At 46.8% G+C, this 24,100-nt stretch overlaps 1 protein-coding gene across 1 annotated transcript in view; it reads left to right on the forward strand.

Annotated features, from left to right (window-relative positions):
* Positions 1-24,100, forward strand: part of SACS (sacsin molecular chaperone) — a 244,919-nt gene that overhangs the window by 12,470 nt on the left and 208,349 nt on the right. Inside the window, exon 3 of the mRNA XM_054015428.1 lies at positions 21,357-21,437. The gene's annotated coding sequence lies outside the window, so the exon portion shown is untranslated. The remainder of the gene's footprint in view (positions 1-21,356; positions 21,438-24,100) is intronic.

Genomic DNA, 24,100 nt, shown 5'->3' on the forward strand with positions numbered 1-24,100 from the left:
TAGTAGAGGTGGCATAGACAAGACCAGACTCATCTCATACGGATTCAGTGCAAGCACTTGTACATGATCAACCTGTACAGCCACCACTGACCACATTATCGTCCTCTTCTGATGAGGCAACAGTGTTGGAGTCATCATCTTTCCCAAATCCGAACAATTATAATACCTACCAGGAACTTTTAAAAAGAGTAGCTAGTTCCCTGGGTATCCAGGTGAAAATGGTGAAGGACAATCCATATAAATTAGTGAATACCTTCCACGCTTCAGGAGCTTGTAGAGTGGCTCTACCAATTAATGAAATTATCCCTGAGCCCACAAAAATTGTGTGGCAAACTCTTGAATTTCTTCCACCCATAGCTAAGAGAACAGAGAGGAGACACCAAGAACACTTCTGTTCACAGCCCACCCTAGGATTTTTGGTAGTGACTATAGTCAATGAAAACTCAAGGCAAGACATTCCAAATCCACCTCTAAAAATAAAGAATATAAAAAACTCAATTATTTTGGTAGAAGGGTTTATTTGACCTCAGGATTACAAATCAGAATTGCAAACCACCAGCCTCTCTTAGTCAGATATGATTTTTCTGTTGGGGATAATATGGCTAAATTTGTGGGACAAATTACTTGATAAGGCCAAATAAGAGTATCAGGGCATGCTTAATGAAAGCTGTCTGGTACTAGAACCTCATTTCAGGCAGTCTTGGTGAAAACTCTGCAGGTTAGCGTGATGGCATTTATAATCATGATGCATCATTCCTCTTGGCTGCAAGCATCTGGGATCCAGCAGAGGTCCAGCAGATGATTGAGAAGTGTTCATTTGATGGTCCTAATTTGTTTTCTGTGAAGACGGATGAAGTGCTGCTTTCACTAAAAGACTCTAGGGCAACATTTATGACTCTGGGCATTTACACCTCAGGTCTTAAGAGGAAGCAGTTGTGTCCTCATACTAAGCAAAGGCATCCTTCTTATGCACCAAGGTATTCTGAGTAAATGAAGAAACGTCTAAACTCCAAAGAAGGAGACTGCCACTTCTTGCTTCTGTTCACCTTCATCTAGGAAACTTGCAACCTTGAAAGAGTCTATTTGACTCCTTAATTGATGCCAGTGTACCAGTTTGTCAGGATCTAATTTCTCCTGTCCCTCCCTTTGGCAACAGGACATGTCAGTGCTTTTGCCTGTGCAGAGAATCGAGTTTATAGGAGCAGTTCTTGACTCCAGTTTGGCAAGGGCATAATTATCCCAGGCCAAATTTGGGGCAATATTGGACCTGTGCATAGGCCTCAAGATCCATCCTTGTACAACAGTAAGAAATTGCCTGAGACTTCTAGGACCCAAGGCAGCTTGCACATATATGACTCAACTTGCCAGATTTCACCTGAGAGTGATGCAGGGATGGTTGAACTCTGTCTACCATCCATCTCATCATGCACTGGTCATGTTGACTCATGTATCTGCAAGTGTGTTGTAATCCCTACATTGGTGGATGGACCCTACCTGTGAATGCAAAGGGTTCCCTTTTTCCTTGACTCTACTCTCTATGACTGGTCACAGATGCCTCATCCATACAATGGGGTGCTCACTCGGGACCTAAGCAACTAAGGACCTTAATCAGATCAAGGACTCTCTCACCACATAAATGTTCAAGAAGTTTCAGCAATTCATCTGGCATATTGGGTTTCCCTTCAGCATATCAGAGGTTGTACCATGCAAGTCCTCTCAGACAACGTTGCTGCAACGTTCTTGACTAGGCAAGGAGGTGCCAAGTCAGATCACGTTTGTCAAGAGGCAATGGATTTCTGGGTTATTTTAATCAAAAATGCTGTCATACTCAAAGCCTCACACCTCCTGCATGATCAGAAATTTCTGGTAGATTATCTCAGCAGAACGTTCATTAGGAATCACAAGTGGGCCCTCAAAATGGACATAGACAAATCTATTTTTCAGGCTTGGGGAATTCCAGAGATCTCTCTGATTAATATGCGATTGAATAGGAAGTGTCATCTGTTCTGTTCCAGACAGGTCAGATCTATTTCAGATGCTTTCCTTCTGTTGTGAAAGGACAAGCACTTGTATGCCTTTCCTCTGAGGGTGTTATGCAAACTCAGACAGGATTATGCCACTCTAATCCCGATAGCTCTAGCCTGGCCTTGGCAGGATTGGTTCTCAGACCTCTTTAGGCTCTCCATCTGGGATCTCATAACTTTGCCTCAAGTCACAGATATAATTTCACAGAACCGCGGCCCAGTGCTACATCCCAATCCTCCCAGCCTCTGACAGCTTGGATGGTCAGCGGTTAATAGCTCAGGAGACTGACTGTGCCCTACAGGTTCAGAACATTCTCTTAAACAGTAGAAAACCATCTACCAGTTACACTTCCATGATGAAATTGAAGCATTTCTCCGTGTGGTCCCAGGAGTAGGGTACTCCTCCTATGCAGTCTTCCCCACACCTTATTGTGCAATATTTACTTCACTTTAAGGAAAAGGGTTCTCCATGAGTTCCCTGAGAGTTCACTTGGTGGCTATTTCTGCATTCCATACTCCTATCTCTGTATTGCCAACCCAATGACTGTACGATTTTTAAAGGGTTCTTCTTCTTTTATATGACTTAAACGCATACAATGTTAGATGTCCAAGTCTAGGTTGGCAATCCACTTAGTTTGTTTTAGCAGATGTGATGTGGATGGTAGAGATACCACCAGGATATGATTGTTTGGGACACTGATGGATGAGGTGTTTCGTAGGGTGAAGTCTGTTTCCATGGTCACAAATAAGATAGTGTCTCAGTCCCCATTAATGGAGAAGGTAGACGCATCTGCTATGTGATATGCAGATACCATTCAAAGTGGACCATATTTTCTTTAGGTGTGAAAAGCCACTGGGTTCTTCAGTTGGGTCCTTGATGAGGTGTTTATTTGGGATGTTGGCATCATTCCACCTTGCTTGCTGTGGATCTCCAGGGGAAAACCCCAAATCTTTGCGCTCTTGAGTGGCAAGCCAAAAAGGTTTCCTGGATTTGGGTTGAAATCTCAATATATTATTTAAGTTGCCATATATTGGAAGATCCTTGTTCCCTCGAATACAATGGAACTCTTGGAAAAATACTCATATCACAACAAATTTGGGATGGGTGGATATGCACCATTATAGGAAACCATGGCTGTGGCGTTGATTTTGTACTGTGCTCGTAATAATCTGCATAACTTTGTTAAGTTGAGAATTGACAAAAGATGTGTGAGAGCTGTGTGTCCAGATGGTTGAGCTATATTCTGCAGTAGAGAAGACAAGGGTCAGTGAGGTTTTTGCATTGGCTCCCTAAATCATTCCTGCCAGTTTCTGGATGAGAGTTACATGCATCTTTATTTTGCTATGAATATTTTCCCAATGCTGGTGGTATGTGGAGCTTAGGTCTAATGTCACACCCAAGATATTTTAGGGTGGGATCGTGTCTTATCTGCTGGCCATAGAAATCTATGTGCAGTTCTGCCCTAGCCTTTCAATGTTCTGATAAAATGCTGACACAGCAGTCTTAGGATTGCTTTTAGCTGCCAGTATAAGAAATATTCTTCCATGATTTTAAGGTTCTTAGTTAGGATTTGTTTTATGGTAGGTAAATCCCATGCCTGTGTGGCCAAAGCAATTGTCATCATCATAAACAAATTTCTGTGATGATGTTTGGGGAAGGTTGCTGGTGTAGATATATTAAACAGGATCCATGCTAACAGATCTCTGTAGTAGGCTATCATTGAGAGTGCATGCATGGCCTGCTGACCTCGTCATCAAGGAAAACATGAAACCTACAATTGCTCAGAACTTCTCAAAAGAATTTTATTATTGCATTGCATGGCATAATTTTATTGGCTGTCAGGAGGCCATTGCTCCACATGGTGTTGTAGGCAGCAGATAAGTGTAAGATAGCTGCCCCAGTCTTGAGTTTTTGCTGGAATCCCACTTCACTCTCTGTTATCGAGACTAATACTTGATCAGTGTAGTTGCAGTCTGGTCAGAAACCTGCTTGTTCATTCAGTAACATTGCTTCTCCAAGCAACATGATCCTTGCCAGTAATATTCCTTCCATGAGCTTCCATGATATGTAGAGGAGTGATATAAAACCGTATGATGAGGGATTACTGGCAATAACTATAGCCTCATGCCAGATCCTCAGGACAAGCCCTGAGGAATGGATAACAGTGTTGTCAGCCATTTCTATCCTTGGGCTCCAAGGTTTTTAAGAAATTCTGGAAAGATACCATCAGGTCCTTCAGCTTTCATGAGAGAGAGGGCTTATTTACCTCCTCACTGTGAAGGCCAACGATATGGGCAGGGAGGCGGGTAGTGAGCTTGACTCTTTGTTGGAGCTCTCTTCACACTTTACACTTAGTATACTTGTCCTTTGGTGCTTTTGTGTTCATAAGGAGTATTCTTGTGATCACATCAGCTGAGACTTCAGCCTTTCGATATTTCACTGGGTTTGCAGCCAGAAGCTGATGAAATAGTAGTCAAGGTTTGCGGCTGGAGTGAGTGAACTCCAGCACTTCAACCATCTTGATCTATCTTTGATGGTGCACTAAGTTCAATGAGTCTAAGATTTGGGTCACCAAACTTTTGGTACTCCTATGGTAGCCTTTCTGTTTCTGGTTTCCATCAAGGGGTTTATCCTTTTCAATAGCCATAAGAGAGGGTTTTTTTTCTTGTGGCTATTTGGATAAGCTGGGTGAAATGACTGCAATTTTCAGGCTTCAGCGGAATCTCATTTCAGGCTTCAGCAGAATCTCAATTGTCACAGTGAATCTTGGCCAGTTTTTCTTTCGAAAATTCCATTGCACTTTGGGCTACGACATGATACTGAGATTTCAGTCCCAAAGTGGATTATCACCAGTCGATGCTGGCTATGTGGAAAGTTGCCAAGAATAGCTCTGGAGGGTGTTGTAAGGAATTCCAAACTGGTCTTTGGTGAGGAAACTGATATCTGGCTTGTAGTCTCAGTTGCAGTAGGCAGAATGAAAAGTACTTCTGTCTTCTGCATGAAAAAGAAGCTATGTAACTTTGTTTGATGACCATTCCACAAGTGCTCTGCCGGCATTATCATTACTATTATAACACCACATCATGTGGTAGCTATTGAAATAATATATAGCTGTAGGTCAGTGGTCCCCAAACTGTGGGCATGTCCTCCTAGGGGGTATGGATGAATGTTTGGGGGGCACAGTGGGCTCAGGCCAGCCCCCTGGGGAGGGAGCCCCACTGATCCCCATTATGCCCCCAGCTCTGCTCTGGCCCTGGCTGCGGCCCCAGTCCCTCCCACCAGCCTCGGGCCCTGGCCCGACCATGGCTCTGCTCCCGGCTGGGGCCCCATCCCCAGCTGCAGCCCTGGCTCAAGCCCCCGGCCTTGACCATGGCCCTGCTCCCAGCCATGGCCCCAGCCCTGACTGTGGCCCCGCTCCCAGCCACAGATCCTAACTGTGTCTCAGGGGTGGGGCGGGGGGGGGGGGATAGGTGTAAGGTAAAAAGTTTGGGGACCACTGCTGTAGGTAATGGGGAAGAGAGCCAGTCTGTATTCGGTGATTTATTTACATGAGCCACCTTTACCTTGCTGATTCTTTTGAAGATGGTGAAAGTTCCGGAATTGCTCTTGGCATCTATCTTGTTATAGTCCTTGATGCCTTGATTGATGTATGTAACAAGGCCATGTTTCCGGTGATGGAGGGAGGCAATGAGACTATAACCAGCAATACGGTAGCGTGATTCTTGAGTGTCATTTTATGTATGGGTTTTTGAAGGGCAATGACATCAATCATATTCTCTCGCATATTAAGAGCTAAATAGTTGTTTTTAAATTCATTGGGGTGTACGTTCAACATTCGTCTGGCAAATTCGTAGAGCCGGGCCTATGATTCTCTTGAAGTGGCACTTTTTGTAGAGTAACTGTTTCCATTGCAGGTTAATCTGAGACTTTGCTGAGAGACATTGAGATTATAGAATCATAGAAGATTAGCAGGAGCGCTGCCAGCTTTTCCGCCGCCCTAGGGCGGCGGAAGTCCTACCCCAAAATGCCGCCCCCCCACAGAGGCGGCGGAAGGTCCCGCCGCAGAAATACCGCCACGGTCGCCGACCCCCAAATCTCAGTGCCCTAGGCCACCTAGGTCGCCTAATGGGTTGCGCCAGCCCTGAAGATTAGGGTTGGTAGTTTAAGGCTGCTATCAAATCCCCCCCCACTCTTCTCTTCTGCAGACTAAATAAGCCTAGTTCCCTCAGCCTCTCCTCATAAGTCATGTGCCCCAGGCCCCTAATAATTTTCATTGCCCTCCACTGGACTCTCTCCAATTTGTCCACATCCTTTCCATTGTGGGGGGCCCAAAGCTGGATGAAATACTCCAGATGTGGCCTCACCAGTGCCGAATAGAGGGGAATAATCACTTCCCTCGATCTGCTGGCAATGCTCCTACTAATGCAGCTCAATATGCCGTGAGCCTTCTTGGCAACAAGAGCACACTGTTGACTCATATCCAGCTTCTCGTCCACTGTAATCCCCTGTCCTTTTCTGCAGAACTGCCGCTTAGCCAGTTGTCCCCAGCCTGTAGCGGTGCATGGATTCTTCCGTCCTAAGTGCAGGACTCTGCACATGTCCTTGTTGAACCTCATCAGATTTCTTTTGGCCCAATCCTCGAATTTGTCTAGGTCACTCTGGACCCTATCCCTACCCTCCAGCATATCTACCTCTCCCCCAAAATTAGTGTCATCCACGAACTTGCTGAGGGTGCAATCCATCCCATCATCCAGATTATTAATGAAGATGTTGAACAAAACCAACCCCTGGGACACTCTGCTTGATTCTGGCTGTCAACTAGACAACAAGCCGTTGATCACTACCCGTTGAGCCCGATGATCTAGCAAGCTTTCTGTCCACCTTATAGTCCATTAATCCAATCCATACTTTTTTAACTTGCTGGGAAGAATACTGTGGGAGACCATATCAAAAACTTTGCTAAAGTCAAGATATATCACGTCCACCACTTATCCACAGAACCAGTTACCTCATTATAGAAGGCAATTAGGTTGGTCAGGCATGACTTTCCCTTGGTAAATCCATGTTGACTGTTCCTGATCACCTTCCTCTCCTCCAAGTGCTTCAAAATGGATTCCTTGAGGACCTGCTCCATGATTTTTCCAGGGACTGCGGTGAGGCTGACGGGTCTGTAGTTCCCCAGATTCTCCTTCTTCTCTTTTTTAAAGATGGGCACTATATTTGCCTTTTTCCGAGCATCTGGGTCTTCTCCCGATCGCCACAAGTTTTCAAAGATAATGGCCAATGGCTCTGCAATCACATCAGCCAACTCAGCACCCTTGGATGCATTAGATCCGGCCCCATGGACTTGTGCATGTCTAGCTTTTCTAAATAGTCCTTAACCTGTTCTTTCACCTCTGACCTTCTCCCCATATTGTGCTGCCCAGTGTAGCAATCTGGGAGCTGACATTGTCTGTGAAGATTGAGGCAAAAAAAGCACTGAGTACTTAAGCTTTTTCCATCTCATCTGTCATTAGGTTGCCTCCCCCATTCAGTAAGGGTCCATCCCACACTTTCCCTGACCACCTTCTTGTTGCTAACATACCTGTAGAAACCCTTCTTGTTATCCTTCACAGTCCTTGCTAACTATAACTCCAGTTGTGCTTTGGCCTTCCTGATTACACCCCTGCATGCTTGAGCAATATTTTTATACTCTTCCCTAGTCATCTGTCCAAGTTTTTTCTTCTTGTAAGCTTCCTTTTTGTGTTTAAGCTCACCAAAGATTTCTCTGTTAAGCCAAGCTGGTCGCCTGCCATATTTGCTATTCTTCCTGTATATCGGGATGGTTTGTTCCTGCACCCTCAATAAGGCTTCTTTAAAATACAGCCAGCTCTCCTGGACTCCTTTCCCCCTCATATTAGCCTCCCAGGGGATCTGCCCATCAGTTCCCTGAGGGAGTCAAAGTCTGTTTTTTCTAAACTCCAGGGTCCGTATTCTGCTGCTCTCCTTTCTTCCTTTTGTCAGGATCCTGAACTCGACCATCTCATAGTCACTGCTGCCCAGGTTGCCACCCACTTCTGCTTCCCCTACCAATTCTTCCCTGTTTGTGAGCAGCAGGTCAAGAGGAGCACGACCCCTAGTTGGGTCCTCCACCACTTGCACAGGAAGTTGTCCCCAACACTCTTCAAAAACTTCCTGGATTGTCTGTGCACTGTTGTATTGCTCTCCCAGCAGATGTCAGGGTGATTGAAGTCCCCCATGAGAACCAGGGCCTGTGATCTGGAAACTTCTGTTAGTTGTCTGAAGAAAGCTTCATCTATCTCATCCTCCTGGTCTGGTGGTGTATAGCAGATGCCCACCACATCACCCTTGTTGCTATTGCCTCTAAACTTAACCCAAAGACTCTCAACACACTTTTCTCCAGTTTCATAATGGAGCTCTGAGCAGTCATACTGCTCTCTTACATACAGTGCAACTCTTCCACCTTTTCTCACCCGCATGTCCTTCCTGAACAGTTTATACCCATCCATGACAGTGCTTCAGTCATGTGAGTTACCCCACCAAGTCTCTGTTATTCCAGTCACATCATAGTTCCTTGACTATACCAGGACTTCCAATTCTTCCTGTTTGTATCCCAGGCTTCTTGCATTCATGTACAGGCACCTCAGATAACTAGCTGATTGCCCTACTTTCTCAGTATGAATCAGGAGTGTTTCCTCTCGGTATCCCACTTCCCCACTTACCTCAGGACTCAGGTCACTGTCCCTTGGCAAGCCCGCCTAGTTTAAAGCCCGCCTCACTAGGTTAGCAAGCCTGCCTGTGAAGATGCTCTTCTCTTTCTTCATTCGGTGGATCCCATCTCTTCCTAGCAATCCTTCTTTCTGGAACAACATCCCATGGTCAAAGAATCCAAAGCCCTCTCTCCGACACCACCTATGCAACCATGCATTTACCTCCACAATTCAATGGTCCCTACCTGGGCCTTTTCCTTCAACAGGGAGAATGGACAAGAACACGACTTGCACCTCAAACTCCTTTATCCCTCTTCCCAGAGCCACGTAGTCTGCAGTGACCCACTCAAGGTCATTCTTGGCAATATCATTGGTGCCCAAGTGGAGAAGTAGGAAGGGGTAGCGGTCCGAGGCCTTGATCAGTCTCGGCAGACACTCCATCACATCCTGAATTCTAGCTCCAGGCAAGTGGCACGTTTCCGATTCGATGACAGATTGGACAGTCTCTTTCCACCTGTGATAGACCCTATGCCTTCATGGGATCTAAATTTAGTTTTGTTGGTGATAATGGGTCCATCTTTTGAGCCTATGGATGCTTGTTTATTTTTACATCTCTACATGAAAGTAGCATTCCTGTAGCTATTACCTCAGCCAGGAGGGTAGCAGCTATGAGCATTAGTTGCTGACCACCCATAGACAGCCTTCTATTAGGACATGGTTTATTTACAACCTCGCCCTAAATTTTTAACTAATGTGGTGTTGGACTTCCACTTTAATCAGTCTGATTATTAGCTTTTTTTCCCAAAGCCTCACTGTCAGAAAGATTAAAAGAGCTCCATACTTTGGACATCTGGAAAGCATTAGCCTTTCACTTGGACAATACTGAACAGTTTAGAGTGTTTCCTCAGATGTTTGTTTCCTTTGCTGACAGAATGAAGAAGTCTCTTCACAGATAGGAACTTACTGGCTCTCATCCTCCATATTTCTGTGCTATGACATTGCTAAGGTTCCTGCATCTGAGAGAGTTTTTGCACATTTAAGGTCCTTCACTTGTGGTGTTAACCAATTTTTACCAAAATATTCCTGGTTTTTACAAAAGCTATTCAATTTTTTCCCACCTGAATTTTGGACCACACAATTACAGGAAAATGCTGATTGTTAGAAAATTCAATACATTACATTAGGTAGCTGTGTTTATATTAATAATAAATTAGTCTAAATGAAAGGTTGTCTGAAGCAAGACAGTGTAGTGGAAGATACACACATGTATACACGTGCATATGTGTACATACTGTTAATGTGCAGAGCTTGAAATAACCAAAGCATTAAACTGTTCTTACTTTCAATATTCTTGCTTTTCTCTATTTGTTGATTTTTTCTGTCCTCCTGTCCCCTAATATTAATCCCAATATTTAACAAGAAAACTGTGAAATTAATTTTTTGCACCAGTTTTCACCCTTTTTAAACATTTTATAATAAACACCAATATGTTCTTGGGAAATTGTAAACAAAATAAAAACTGAAAACGAAAGACCTTGAGCATATCCTACAAGAGAAGAAGCACCATCTACAATGCTCAGTCAGATGTCCATCAGTGACATTTGTAGTGATGCAACTTGGTTACCTGTATTTGTGCTGCAGTTCTTGTTCAGGTAGATTCTGAGATCCTCCTCCATTCTGAACGGCTTGTGAGTCACTGTGTCAGAGTGCTGTGCAACAGCCGCTGAGCCAGCATGCTGATCTCTGCAACTCCAATTAGTTGCCCTGAAGCATATCTGACTGTGGAAACTGTGCCCAATTGATAAATTGGGATGGCTGGAGAGAGTTAAAATGCTAATTAATTCATTGGCCCAGAGGGTACATAAGGCACAGGAAGGAAGTGCGCAAAGGAGGCAGAGAGGGAGCAAGAGCGAGGCAAGCTTATGGAGCCAGAGCCACGAGAAATCTTCCCCTCTTTGCCTCAGGAGCTAAGTGCTCCATGGTACATGATGCTGCATAGTCCGTAAAGGTGGCAGGAAAGAACAGAGTAAATAAATTACACCTGGTGTTTCACCAGAAGAAGGTCTCCAACCCATTTGTGGGCTAGAAGGTAGGCAGGGGTGAGTCCATCCTGCCACATGTGAGAATTTGTCCAGGATCTTAGCCAGCATGAGGGTTTCTGTAGTAGATACAGAAAACTCTGCAAAGTTTCCAGCAGTCCCAACATCTGGAGAGGCAAGCCTTGCTCGCCCGGCAGGCTGAGCAACAGAAGAGCCTGCAGGACTTTATAAGAGAACAAGCCAGCAGTAGCTTTTACAGAAGATGGTGAGTCCTGTGGCGGGGAATGGCAACCAGGTACAGGCCTCGGTCTGTAAGAATGGGCCCTGACAATGACCCTGATGAATTCCTGGGCACCTCTGAGAGGGGCCCGTGGGTGCAGACTGAGACAGGGAAACCTAGGTCCTGCTGCTAGTCCCCTATTTAACTGAGGAAGCTGGAGGATGAGCAGGCAAGAGACTAAGAGAGTGTCAGGATGGCCATCCTAGATCAAATCGGCCTCTCCACTGAGAAACACTGCCAAAAATTCCAAGGTGCGAGGTGGACTAGGTGGGGTGTGATTGCCCCAGGCATTCACCCAAAAATTGATAGATTGGGCGATTCATTGGGTGAGGCCAGATACCCAAATGGTAGGGGAAGTAATGGATACTTTGGTGTTTGGAACAGTTCTTTTAGGACCTCCCTGAGAATATGAAACTGGGGGTAGACAGCATTAACTGGGCATTTTGGATGTGGAAGTAAAATTGATGAAGGACTTTGTGGATGTGGAGCTTCCCAGCAAAGTGGGCCAACCCTATAGAGGACTGGAACTTGGTAGGAAGTTTTGGGAATCTGCCACTGTAAAGGGCATGGAGAAGACGAACAAAGAGCCCAGACATGCTGCGGCCAGGGTTCGCCCATGACATGTTTCCAGCATGGGTGTCAGTGACACATGAAAAAGGATTGCTTGTACATGGAATGTAGTTTTGCAGCTGAGCCTGGACAGAAGGAAAGAAAAAAGGGAAGAAGTTGTCCACCATTACTGGACACATGAAAGGGTCCTGGTAGACATGGCCTCTGCTTGCTCCCTGATCCAGTGACAAGTTGGTGAAACTTTACTGGCTGGTTCCAGGACCAAGTGTGAGAATAGTATGTGTCTGTGGGGATAAAAAGCACCGTCCTATGGCAGATATGCCCCTGGAAGTCTGGGGGAGGTTTAATTGGAAGCAAATGGGATAAGGGACAGATTGACCCACTGTATTGTATTTCCTATTAGGAAAACAAGATGCTGTTGGGACCCCAGTCAGGGAAACAGAAAACCCAAGAGAGGGGAAATGAAGCCCAAAGGGAAGGGAAAAAAAACCAAATAATTATTGGTAGATTTAGAACACTGTAGACAACAGAGCCTAATTAAGGTGAAAGGGGAGGAAAAGAGAGTCCTCCAAGAAATTGAGGAGGAGAGGATAGGAATTAAGGAAGTAAAAACAGAGGAGAAAGACAACCTGAGCAACTTTAGTGGGGATCAAGGGACCCATGGAGCCACCCCTAATGCAGTGTGAAAGAGCAGAAGCCCAGGTGCGCTTTGTACAGTTGGGAGAAACCAAGGCCCTGAGCAATCAGGGGGATGAGGGAAATGCCCTCTGTCCACTGCCAGATACAAAAGGAGAGAATAGGGAGAGCAACCCCTTAGGGTCTCCATGGTGTGGCGACTTGTGGGCCAAAACAGAGCTGAAGGGCATCCTCCCACCACCAAAAGTGTGATTTATGTGGGCGGAAAATGAGTGGACACCAACAAAGATGACCCAGATTGGTAGTTCTCAAACTGGGGTGCACGCCCCTAGGGAGGTGTGGAGGAACATGGGGGGGGCATGTGGTGGAGTTGGGGCCAGCCCCCACAGGGGTTGGGTAGGTTGCTGCATGCTTCTAGCCACACTCTGCCCCCAGAACAGCTCTTCTTTCAGGCTCAGCTCCGCCCTTATTCCCTCTCTGCCCCCAGACAAGCACCAGTTGGCCCCTAGACCAGCTCTGCCCTCATCCCACTCTTCCCCCAGACCAGCTCCACCTCTAACCTTAGCTACTCCACCAGCTCCATCTTCAGCCCAAGCTCCGTCACTGTGCTGTAACAGATGAGGGGGAGGCGCAGACAGATTCTGTTACTGGTAGGGGCGAGGGGGGCACGACTGGAAAAGTTTGAACACCGCTGACCTGGATGATCACCCTAGGGACCAAGAGAGGCACCTCTGGTAAGCAAGGGAGAGCTTGGAGAAATAAGTCTGACTGTCAGATAAGGAGGCGAGGTGCGTCAGAGAGTGGTGGACAGCAGCAGCTGAGCCAGCACGCTAATCACAGCAACTCCAATTAGTTCAGGGCTGCTCAAACTGGGGGTTACGAGGTTATTATGAGGGGGGTCACAAGCTGTCAACCTCCACCCCAAACCCCGCTTTGCCCCCAGCAAATATATTTAAAAGTGTTTTTAATTTATAAGGGGGGTCACACTCAGACACTTGCTGTGTGAAAGGGGTCACCAGGACAAAAGTTTGAGAACCACTGAATTAGTTGCTCTGGAGCACATCTGATTATGGGAATGGCACCCAGTTGATAAATTGGGATGGGATGGAGAGAGTTAAAAGATTAACATGGTACCTGATGCTGCGTAGTCTATCAAGATGGGAGGAAAGACCATTGTAAATAAACCACATGTGGTGTTTCACCAGAAGGTCTCAGCTGATTTGGGGCTAGAAACTAGGTAGGAGCATGTCCACCTTACCACAATCACCTAAAATGGAATAGATGTGTACAATCAGTGAAAAAATGGTCACTGCCTATTCTGTAATTGTTCTTTGAGATGTGTTCTGCATGCCCATTCCATGACCCACCCTCCTTTCCCTTCTGTGCTGGAGTCTGTTACTGGACTTTGGTGAAAAGGAACTGAAGGGGGCTTAGGCGACTCTGCCCTTTATGTCATCAACTGGCAGCACAAGTGTGCAGAGGTAAGAGGGAGAGTTTTCGGCAGGAGTGGGTTAAAGACAGTGCTGGTTTATAGGCCTGGAACAGTCAACCAGAAAGTGTAGCTCTGTTCACTGGGTCCAGAAGAGCAAGGGAAGTGAGGGTGCCCTGTGTGCCCATATGCTTGCTTTGCATGGAGAAAGAGGTGGTGTGGAGTAATGTGATCTGTGTGTACTAAACATACTAATTTATTATGAGTCATTATGATACTTTATTAAAACTTTGATTTAAACTTCCTGTCTTTCTCTTGTATTGGAGCATAAGCTTTCTTGGGAGAATACCTACTTTGTCAGACGCATGTAATGGAAATTTCCAGAGGCAATTTTGCCTCTGGAAATTTCCATTACATGCGTCTGACGAAGTGGGTATTCCCCCACGAAAGCTTATGCTCCAATACATCTGTTAGTCTTAAAGGTGCCACAGGACTCTCTGTTGCTTTTCACAGATCCAGACTAACATGGCTACCCCTCTGATACTTGTCTTTCTCTTGTTTCCCAAGCACTTACAACAAATAGGTTGTTCAAAGAAAATTACAGAAAGTTAAAAACACAAACAAGCAGCCCAGTTGCTACTTCACAGGGAATGCAAATGTTAATAAAAGTGTAAAGTGCAAACAAAACCAACAGTAATATTAATCAGTGCAATGTCACTGGTGATGGCATATCGCCAATGTACCTGTTCTCCTGTGGTAGCACAGAGATAGAAAGAAAGTGTACATCTGCCCATGCATACTTCTATTCCAGAAATGTATTCATTATTCCTCACCCCACTCCAGAACTGTCCAGTGACTGCAGGATGTGGTAGCATGGAGAGGGATCCATTGGAAGTAGCTATCCTGGGGCAGCCTGTGAAGGGGCAGATGCAGGTGCTGGTATCATGATCGATCGGCTAGGCAGCTGCTCAAACAGTTCCCTCTCTTGCTATCATTCCTGCTTCCTCATTGGCCTGTAATGCTCAAAGTATTCAGCCACCATTCTCTCCTTCCTTTCCCTGTCCTACTTCATTATTTGCCTCTGCACTTCTAGGTGCTCGGCCAATCTGCAGCCCAAGTTCTTCTGCATGCCCTGCAGTTGTTCCCTGATGCTTTTTCTTTCCCCCTCTGGTTCAGGGTTCTCTCCCCAAGAGGCCTGCATGGTTGAATTGGTCCAGCAGAGGTAGGAGGCGGAGGCGGAGGCAATGGAAGAGCATATTATAATTTTTTTGTCCAGAGGAAAAAAGAAAAGTTCCTCCCCTTTCATGTTCTGTCACTACAAAGCCACAAGTTGCAACTTTCATTTCCTTGATATACCTTTATTTTATTTCTTTACATTTGCCTTCTCAGAAGCAGTTGCATCTGAGGTCACAAGCCCAGTAAGACAATGGTAAATATTTCATATTTTATTTTAAAATAATTAAAAAATTGTTTTTGGCTTGGGTGGTGGTTGGAGACCACACACCAAAGACCTTGTCCCAGTGATGGTTTAATGTTATTTCAGTCAGTGGTGGTATTGGAAGATGTTAATTTTTGGAGATTTTAGATTGGAAGAAGGAACAACTTTTCTAGGCCTCTGGTAGGCTGTCACCAAGGAGATATTTAGTCATCTAGTGACTGATTTATCCATTTCCAGTCATTTATTTGCTTGTAAGCTATGGAGGGTTTTGGGTGGGAAGTTTGCTATGCCCAGGAATCTCATGGACTATCTTGAGTTTTTCCTGTATGAAAAGTTCTCAAGCATAATCGGCCTGGAGTGGACAAAAATTCAGACAAACATAAGCAGAAAGCTAGATGAGGATGCAGTAATTTACAACAAATGTGCCTTTTCAACTTCCCCCTGCTCTGGACAGCGGACCAGCAGTACCCAGCAACATTTTAAAATACTCTGCACTTGATACAGCCACAGGTCACGCAGTGGGACTTATTACCAAGCCTGTCTCTGACAATGCTTTAATGTACTGACAGTGTGAGAAAAAGAAAGTGCAGTGTATATATAGATAGATATGCATATATACTCGTGCCACACACAGCTCAGCGTCTGCAGGCTTTGTTAAATTTGTAATCCCAGGTCCGAACTCATACAAGAGTATGTGGTACAATAAATCAGTAGTTGCGCATTTAAATTCCCCCCTCCCCCCCATTTGGAATCCATCTTGGATCACACACGTCTAGGGGAGGAAGAGGTGACAGGAAAATGACATGGCTTCTACACTCAGCTGAAGCAAAGGCTGCCACACAGCACAAAATATCCTCCATAACAATAATTGCATTGGTCATAAACCAGTTTTTAGTTTTGGATGGTAGTGGGGTTTGGGTTAAAACCTGGGAAAGAACCCAGGTCAGCTGTGCAGTGAAGATGTAATCTGTGAGTGTTTTTCGGAACTCACTGAGGGCTAGAGTCTAGTGCTTGGCGCACCTACAGTTCTTAGCTCCAAGCCTGTGGTACACCCTGCATGCTGCCAGACACCTAGAGACTAGTGTATCACAGCACTCATAGCAAGATCCTGTACTGCAATCAGTTACAATATGTAATTCTATGAAAATCATATAACATTAAGCAGGTTTGTATCATCTATGGGTTTGACTAAACATACTCTTAGGTACAAGTAGGAGTAGTATAGGCAGTGCTTAAAGTGCATGAGGTTGGAATGGGTTGCAGACCTGGGAAATAAAATGTCTAAGAAGTGAGCCAGGTAGCTGAAGGGTATACATTTTCAGTTCCATCTGGGGTGAAACACCACCCCCTCTGACTGGCTGCTCTCCCCCTTTGGCTGCTCTTCCCCAGGAGGTAGGCAATCAGTGCTGCTTCAGGAGGCAGGGAGATCTCTTTCCCCCTTCCCTCGTTCTCGCAGAAGGGTGGATGAGGAAGATGAGCCCAGAAGCTCAAGGGGTTCCACTCCCTCCTTTTCCACCACTTCTATCAAGGCTGAATCCACACTCTGGCACTTTGAGTACAGAAGGTGGGGGCCTGCAAGGATTCTCAAAATTAATACTTGCCACTCCAGGCTTGTATTAAGCTCCCAAGGTTACAGCTTTTCTCTGACCTTGGCTTGGTAAGCGCTGCCACCACCCAAATGCAAAAAACCCCAAACCCTGGGACCCAGGAAAGAGCACTTGGGAATTCCTCCCTGTGGGGTACCCTCAAGTCCTTTCACCCTCTCTCCCCTCCCCCAGGGAAGAGCTGAGAAAGAAAACAAAGGAAATTAGTTGTTGCCATCAGCTAATCAGACAGCATATGCACAAACCTCTTAGGACACCAAAAATCCAGTCCTGTTCTTAAAAAAGATAAATTTTATTAAAAACAAAGAGGAAGAAAATACATCTGGAACTTAGGTTTTTGCTAGATTTTAAAAGAGCAATTCCAAAAATTAAGCACCCAAAATAGCTTTCTTGGGGGGTTCAGCTTAAAGGTTACAAGCAAACAAAAGCATCTGGAATTAGCACAGAGGAGATCCACAAGCCTTAAAAAATAAACAGAAATAAACCTGATCGCGTCTAGCTAAACATTCTGATCTACTTACACATTTGGAGTTTCAGATAAGTAGTTCTAGGTATGATCTGATGATTTATGCTCATACCTGGCTTAAAGCTGCTTACAGCATTGCTGCTCTATCCCTCCAGTCCAGAGAGAACAATGGAGAGACAAAGGGAAAGCTTTTTTCCCATTTTAAAAAGTTCTAGCTTTCCTATTGGCTCTTTTGGTCAGGTGCCCATTCCCTTTTCTTTACCTGGGGACTTTTAATACTTTACAGGTAAAGCAAGGAGCCACCAAGAGGGACTTTATAGCTAACTGGCTGTCTGGGTGTCCATAAAAGGGAGCTCCCCCCCACTTTATTTATCGCACCTTCCTACAAACAATGGGATGGCTTCACTGCTGTCCTCCCCCGCCCTTCCCTCTCTGCAACATCAGGCTTGGGCAGGGGAAGAATCCCCCTTCAGCCCCCTAGGCTTGAGAGAGGGGAGTAAAGACACCCCCACCGCCACCAGCAGCTGCAGGTACAGCACAGGTAATGCTGCATGGCCAGAACAGATGTGGGGACTGAACTGTTGTGGGGGCAGAATTGATGGGAGGCTGAAAGGAGTAGGATAGATTTGGGGGCTGAATTGATGGGTTGGAGGAACAGAATTGGTGGAAGGCTGGAGGGAGCACAATTGATGCGGGGACAGAACTGATTTTGGGGTTGGGTGGCAGATTAAATTACTGGGCAGGGGAAATGGGCAGATATGGGGGTGAATATTTCCTCCCCCCTCTTTTTCCGGCAACTTTATGTAGAAGCTGGAAGAGATGGACTTTTTGGAAATCACCATAAAACAAGATAGAGTTTTCAGGTCTGAGGACTGAATAGCTGCACTCTATTACACTATTACTACAAAAATAATACCAAAGGGTACTTGAATATTTGTAAGTAAATATAAGTCTATAAAAGTATTTTAAAGTTTAAGGTCAGATTGATTTTACTTTCCAATTATTACCTTATTTTATTTCCATAATATGGACCTCTTTCTAAGTAGTGTAACATGCCATGTTGGTCTCTGGATTTGAATTAATGTTTTTACATTAGAATAAATGGTAGTTAAACTAAGATTAATCTTGAAGGCTTTGAAGCTTAATTCTTTAATTACAGAGTATCAAGATGGCATTTTTCAACACTGTTTTTTGCAAAAATGTCATTTTATTCAAGGTTGTCATGTTGACATGACATGGTTGCCCCAATACTTTTTACTCTTCAGCCAGGTTCATTTTACTGGTTTATTTTTGCTGCAACTCTACAGTTCTTTATTTCTGAAGTAAAAAAAATAATTGTGGATATAATTAATTCAAATTCGCCTTTCATTCTGTCTATCTGATCTTTGCCATTTGTGAGCTGTGTTCTGTACTTGAAGTCATTTACTTAACCGTTGCATATTCTGGAAGCTCAAAATTAAAATATAAATGCTATTTACTTCCCTTTGATTATAAAATTAATTGTTAATTAAAGTTAATGATAATGTGTGATGATACCTGGTGGGAAGAAGTTTTAAAATTCCATGACAGATTAGCTGGAGGTTAGCACGACCTTTCTTGGTGAATAGAGGCCAGAGAGGTTTGTTACGTTATCAGCCGAAATAATTTTATTTATTTTAGGAAAACTTGCTTTGCTGTTATTAGGTCTGCACACAGCTCATTAATATACAGCTTCATTTTTGTGGAGGAATCCGAACTCCACAGCCCTTAGAAAATTAATATATCTCAGGCATGTTAACCTATTACATGCACTCTCCATAATCTTTTCTGTTAGTTAAATTGTCTATGAAAAGATAGTCCAACTTTCAAGCTATTGGAACTACTGTAGGCTTTAAGCTTGGAGAGGTAGCTGTAGTCATAGTTAACCTATCATATTAAATATACCCTTAGTTGTCAAAGTTGTGCCGAACTTTTCACTGCACTACTCCAAATTATGTTAATGGGACCCTTCCTCTGCTGTGTGGGGCACGGGTCACATGCTGGTTTGAATTAGAGTAAATGGTGGATTCTCTACAACTTGAAGTCTTTAAATCAAGACTTGAGGACTTCAGTAACTCAGCCAGAGGTTATGGACCTATTACAGGAGTGGGTGGATGAGGTTCTGTGGCCTGCAATGTGCAGGAGGTCAGACTAGATGATCATGATGGTCCCTTCTGGCCTTAAAGTCTACGTGTCTATGGGCATGTCTATATAGCAAAGAAAAACTCATGGTTGGCCTGTGCCAGCTGGCTCGGGCTGCAGGGCTGTTTCATTGTGTAGTTTTCTGGGCTTGGGTTGGAGCCCGGGATCTAGGAATCTTTGAGGTGGGAGGGTCCCAGGGCTCAGGCTCTGGCCCAAGCCCGGAAGTCTGTGCAGCAATGAAAAAGCCCTGAAACCCCTATGTGGCTAAACTAGACACATTGCTTTGAACATATAGCAAATAATATTGGAGCAAGTTTTCAGACGGGGTCTTTTGCATGTAATTGCACGTTAAGGTCTGATTCTGAAATAGTTCTCAGCTTGGCTTCCTGTTCTGTGGTTGCTCTTTTTGCACCCACAAATAATTATGAGCCTGTATGATAGCAGTTAGACATCTGGTTACTTGATTGGATTGACAAATCAGATATTTGAACCTTGAAGTGCTATCATTTGTTCTTGAAAAATAGCTGCCATTTCTGAAAATCATTAATCAAAAATGTATTTAAATGTTCTTCAATGCCATATTTCAGAAAATGGAATTCCAACCCCAGAGAAGCCAATTAAAAGAAAAATAAATGACAACAGAGAGTATGTAAGAAGGAAAGTAGGAGGGTTAAGATGGACTCTGAAGAGCAAATAGCCAAAGATGATAAAACAATAACAAGATGTTCTTTAAGCATATCAGAAGCAGAAAGCCAGTCAGACAATTATTAGGTCTTTGGGGTCATCAAGGAGTAAAGGGAGCATAAGGAGGATAAGAACATTGCAGATAAGCTAAATTATTTCTTTACATAAACCTTCACCACAGAGGATGTTGGGACGTAACTACTATGGACTTTCACTTTTCAGGTAATAAAGATGAAGTACTGCTAGGGATTGAATATCTATCACAGAGTCTCTCTTATGCCTTATATTAACTCAATACCCAACTTTCATGACTCTTTGTGGCTCTTAGTCTGTGCCACAAAGTCCTCATTCACTAGACCAGTGGATTTCAAACTTTTTTTCTGGTGACCCAGTTGAAGAAAATTGTTGATACCCGCAACCCAACGGAGCTGGGGATGAGGGGTTTGAGGTGTTGGAGGGGCTCAGGACTGGGGCAGAGGGTTGGGGTGTGGAGGTGAGGGCTGTGGGGTGGGGCCAGGAATGAGGTGTTTGGGGTTCAGGAGGGGGCTCTGGGTTGGGGGGGCTGAAGGCTGGGTCAGGGGGTTAGGGTGCGGGAGGGGGTCAGGGCTCTGGACTGGGGATGCAGGCTCTGGAGTGGGGCTGGGGATGAGGGGGTTGGGGTGCAGGAAGGGGCTCTGGGTTTGGCAGGGCTCAGGATTGGGGCACGGGGTTGGGGCACGGGCTTACCTTTGGTGGCTCCCAGTCAGCAGCGCAGCGGGGGTGCTAAGGCAGGCTTCCTGCCTGTCCTGGCACTGCGGACCGCGCTGCACCCCAGAAGTTCTTGCCCACAGGCACGCCCCCCCATCTCCAATTGGCTGGTTTCCGGCTAGTGGGAGTGCGGAGCCGAAGCTTGGGGACAGGGCAGCGTGCGGAGCCCCATACCCCCCCCCAATCTAGGAGCCAGACCTAAGGGCACAGCGTGGTGTCAGAACAGGTAGGGACTAGCCTGCCTTAGCCAGGCAGCACCACTGACAGGAGTTTTAACGGCCTGGTCGGTGGTGCTGACCAGAGCCGCTGCGACCCAGTGCCTTACGTTCTGCAACCCAACACTGGGTCGCAACCCACAGTTTGAAAACCACTGCCCTAGATTATAACATCCTGCTTCCTGCTACTTTTGCCCCAATGAACTCCTGACAGAAGAGGAAGGAGTGAAGAGAAAGAAAGCAACTTTAATTATACATAACCATTGAGATTTTCACAACTATCAGTTAATATAGTGAATAATCTTCCAAACTCTCACAAATCACCTATCTCTGGTATTGTACCTGCCTTGTAGATCCCTGAAGACCTGTTCAGTTACTATGCAGAAAGATCTGTGCATAAGGATGACTATCCTCATTTTCAACTTACTCAAGAGGTGAGTCTGGGGGGGGACATGGACCTTTCCCTAACCCCGCCTCCCAGCGACACAGCTGGGGCTGGGGCAAGGAAAGTGTAGCGGGCTGGGGCTGCATCGCTTCACTTCCCGCCATCAGTGAGTACAGGGGTTGATCCTTTCCCCAACCTTCCCGCACTCACCAGTGGTGGGAAGCGGAGAGTCGCGTCTGGGAGCTGGCGGAATGGAAGCAGGCTGGGGCCGAGTCGCTCCACTTCCCGCCACCAGGGGGGAAGGGAACCTTTCCTTAACACCACCACCCCCCACCCCTCAGTGACACGGCTGGGGCCAGGGCAAGGGAAGCGGAGCGGGTGGGGCTGTGTCACTCCACTACCCGCTGCCGGTGAGTCGTGGGGGGGTGGGGGGAGGGAACCTTTCCAGTGGTGAGCTGGAACCGGTTCTCATGAACCAGTTGTTAAATTTTGAAGCAGTTTTAGAACCGGTTGTTAACCCGCTTCCCTGCGAGGGGGCCCTGTGGCTTTGATGGGCTCCGGCCAGGAAGTGATGTAATTCCTCCTCTGGCCGCCGGGGGCACTGCGCTGCAAGAGCTATGTGGGCCGCCGCCTGGCCCTGGGCAAGGGCCCTGTTGCTGCTACTGCTCCCCCGACCCCTGGCCCTGGGGCTCCCGCTGCTGCCTGGTGGATCCCCGGATGCTCTGCTGGGCCTGGGCTGCGTCCTGCTGCTTGGACTGCTCCGAGCTGCTCTCCCCATGAGTACCTGCCACCCTGCTGGCAGCTTGCCCCTGTCTCCAGCCAGCCCCGCAGCCCCTGCCCGCAACCAGCCCCTGCTGCACCCCCTGCCCTGCCCGCACCAGCCCTGCACCCCCTGCCCTGCCCGCACCAGCCCCACCCCCCCTCCCCACAGCCAGCCCCTGCCGCACCCCCTGCCCTGTCTCCAGCCAACCCCTGCTGCACCCCCCCTGCGGCCCTGCCCGAAGCCAGCCAGCCCCACACATCCCTGTCTCCAGCCAGCCCTCACCCCCCTGCCCTGCCTGCAGCCAGCCCCTACCTCCAAACAGCCCCTGCCCTGCCTCCAGCCAGCCCCACCCCCCCATCTCCAGCCAACCCTGCACCCCCTTGCCTCCAGCCAACCCCACACTCTCCTGTCTCCAGCCAGCTCCGCACCCCGTCCTGCCCGCAGCCAACCCCCTGCCTCCAGCTAGCCCTGCCCCCACGCCCCTGACTGCAGCCGGCCCAACGTCCACTGGTGCCCTGTAGTTCCCAGGGCAGTAACCCTGCACACCTGCTTCAATGAGGGGGGCAGGGAGCAGCTGGGACCCATACATGTGCACACCCACCCCCAGGGAGTGGTGGGGACCCACACATGTGAAACGGAGCTCATTTCTAGTTCAGGCCCATCTTTTTAAAAAATAACTTTAGGTAGGGTTAACATACATCCGTATTTTCCCGGACATGTCAGGCTTTTTGGTTCTTAAATCACCGTCCGGGAGGGTTTAAGAATTCCTCCTGGGAAAATACGGATGTATGGTAACCCTATTGATACAAAAAATACATACTGTGGCACATCCCTTAAATCAGAACTTTTTATAGGGAACTGGTTGTTAAGATTTTGGCAGCTCATCACTGCCTTTCCCTAACCCCCCTGCCCCCGAGTGACACGGCTGGGGCCAGGGCAAGGGAAGCGGAGCAGGCTGGGGCCGGAATGACTCTGCTTCCCGCTGCCAGTGAGTGCGGGGGCCGATCCTTTGCCAACCTCCCCGCACTCACCAGCGGCGGGAAGCAGAGCGACACAGCTGGGAGCTGGCAGAGTGGGGCGGGCTGCGGCCGGGTTGCTCCGCTTCCCGCCGCTGCCAGTGAGTGTGGAGTTACTGGGGGAAGAGGTGGAATGGGGGCGGGCCAGGGGCGGAGTGGGGGGAAGGGTAAGAGGTGGGGCAGAGGGAGTTGTTTGGGGCCACGCAACCCCCCTAGGGACGGCCCTGCCCCTTGCAGTGGGCGCAGCCCACAGGGGGGTCAGCCGGGGGATAGGGCTGTCGCGTATGCAGCATGCAACTGCCGAGGGCACCAAGAAATTTGGGCCAATTTGGTGCCTCAAATTTATGGTGCCCTACAGCTGCGTATGCCTAAGGACAGCCCTGTATGCAGATACAAGAATGACAATCAGTCAGTTCTTATGCTGTGATTTGAATGTTCCTTTTGTTGAACTTGTAAGGTACAGTGAAGCTTGGCAAACTCTGTATTTTGTTAAAGTTGAAAGAAAAAGGACGATATATTTTATAGAAGGAATGCTTTAAAGGACATATTACAGTGCTCTAAAAATTCGGTCTGTTCTGACATTGATTTATCTACAGAAGTTAGCTGTTTTAGAAGGGAATAAAGTTCACAGATAAGTTCATATTTGGATTCATACTAGTAATATGCTGCTGTCCCTTACTTTTAAAACTGTATTATGGCTGGTCCCAGGGCCAGCTCCGGGTTTTTGCCACCCCAAGCGGCGGGGGAAACAAAAAAGCTGCAATCGGCAGCACTTCGGCGGCAGCTCCACCACGCCGCTTCATTCTTCGGCGACAATTCTGTGACAAGCCCTTCCCTCCGAGAGGAGACGAGGGACCCACTGCCGAATTGCTGCCGAAGAGCCAGACGTGCCGCCCCTTTCCATTGGCCGCCCCAAGCACCTGCTTGTTGCGC

Source organism: Malaclemys terrapin, chromosome 1, assembly GCF_027887155.1.
Source record: "Malaclemys terrapin pileata isolate rMalTer1 chromosome 1, rMalTer1.hap1, whole genome shotgun sequence".
Classification (NCBI taxonomy): domain Eukaryota; kingdom Metazoa; phylum Chordata; order Testudines; family Emydidae; genus Malaclemys; species Malaclemys terrapin.